General features: G+C 43.2%; 1 non-coding gene across 1 annotated transcript; it reads left to right on the forward strand.

Annotated features, from left to right (window-relative positions):
- Positions 1-270: 270 nt before the first annotated feature.
- LOC129016442 (U6 spliceosomal RNA) lies at positions 271-377 on the forward strand. The gene has a single exon (XR_008494831.1). It is a non-coding gene; the product is annotated as a U6 spliceosomal RNA (small nuclear RNA).
- Positions 378-1650: the final 1273 nt, after the last annotated feature.

Below are 1650 nucleotides of genomic sequence, written 5' to 3' on the forward strand. Positions count from 1 at the left end.
GGTGGCGCATGACTGTAATCCCAGCTACTCAGGAGGCTAAGGCAGGATAATCACTTGAACCCAGGAGGCGGAGGTTGCTGTGCGCTGAGATCGTGCCATTGCACTCCAGCCGGGCAACAAGAGAGAAACTCTGTCTCAAATAAATAAATAAATAACAAGTGTTAGTGAAGATGTGGAGAAATTGGAAGCCTGTCCACTGTTGGTGGGAGTGGAGAATGGTGCAGCAGCTATGAGAAACAGTATGGCGCTCCTCAAAAAATTAACACTAGAGTGCTCGCTTCGGCAGCACATATACTAAAATTGGAGTGATACAGAGAAGATTAGCATGGCCCCTGCGCAAGGATGACACGCAAATTCGTGAAGCATTCCATATTTAATAAAAAAAAAAAAAAAAATTGAAGGCTGGGCGCTGTGGCTCATGCCTGTAATCCCAGCACTTTGGGAGGCTGAGGTGGGTGGATCACGAGTTCAGGAGTTCGAGACCAGTCTGACCAACATAGTGAAACCCCATCTCTACTAAAAATACAAAAATTAGCCGGGTGTGGTGGCATGCACCTGTAATCCCAGCTACTCAGGAGGCTGAGGCAGGAGAATCGCTTGAACTCGGGAGACGGAGGTTTCAGTGAGCTGAGATTGCACCATTACACTCCAGCCTGGGCAAAAGAGCAAGACTCCGTCTCAAAAAAAAAAAAAAAAAAAAAATTAACACTAGAATTACTAGGTCTGGATGGGACAGTCAGGGCTTGCAAAAGGATCAACAAGTCTTTGGCTACAGATTTATTACATCCGTCTTTGGAAGAGGAAAAGAAAAATCATAAAAGAAACGGCTAGTTCAAAGTCCAAATTCTTATTTTATGGATGTAAAATGTTGAGATTGTCCCAAAATTACCATAGTTTTCAGCCATGCTCAGACAGTGGTTCTTTGTGTGGGTTGTTCAACAGTATCAGCCTACAGAAGGAAAGGCCAGACTCACAGAGGGTGTTCACTTAGAGGAAAGCAACACAAATGGAGTGATCCACACCACTTCCTGAATCTGTGTTATCTCACAGAAAGCCTTATCATAAGTCTAGCAATTCGAATTCATCTACCAAGATAATATATTCATAATTATGTTTGATTTTGCAAAGTATAATAGTGATCTATTTTGGTGTCCGTTTTCCAATAAAGTTTTGATTATGGGCAAAAAAAAAAAATTACTATATGATCCAGCAATTTCACTTGCTCTGTTGCCCAGGCTGGCATGCAGTGGCACAATCATGGTTCACTGCAGCCTGGACCTCCCGGGCTAAATTGATCCTCCTGCTTCAGCCTCACAAATAGCTGGGACTATAGGCATGCATCACCACACCTGGTTAGTTTTTGCCCAGCCAAAAAACCATTTTATTATGGAAACTTCAAATATATCCAAAGGTGAAAAAATGTTATAATTAATTAACCCAGAGTAACTACTCATCCCCTCTTTTTTTTTTTGAGATAGAGTCTCGTTCTGTTGCCCAGGCTGGAGTGCAGTGGTGTGATCTCTGCTCACTGCAACCTCTGCCTCCTGGGTTCAAGCCATTCTCCTGCCTCAGCCTCCCGAGTAGCTGGGATTACAGGCATGTGACACTATGCCCGGATAATTTTTGTATTTTTAGTAGAGACAGGGTTTC

The sequence above is a fragment of the Pongo pygmaeus genome, chromosome 18, assembly GCF_028885625.2.
Source record: "Pongo pygmaeus isolate AG05252 chromosome 18, NHGRI_mPonPyg2-v2.0_pri, whole genome shotgun sequence".
Lineage (NCBI taxonomy): Eukaryota > Metazoa > Chordata > Mammalia > Primates > Hominidae > Pongo > Pongo pygmaeus.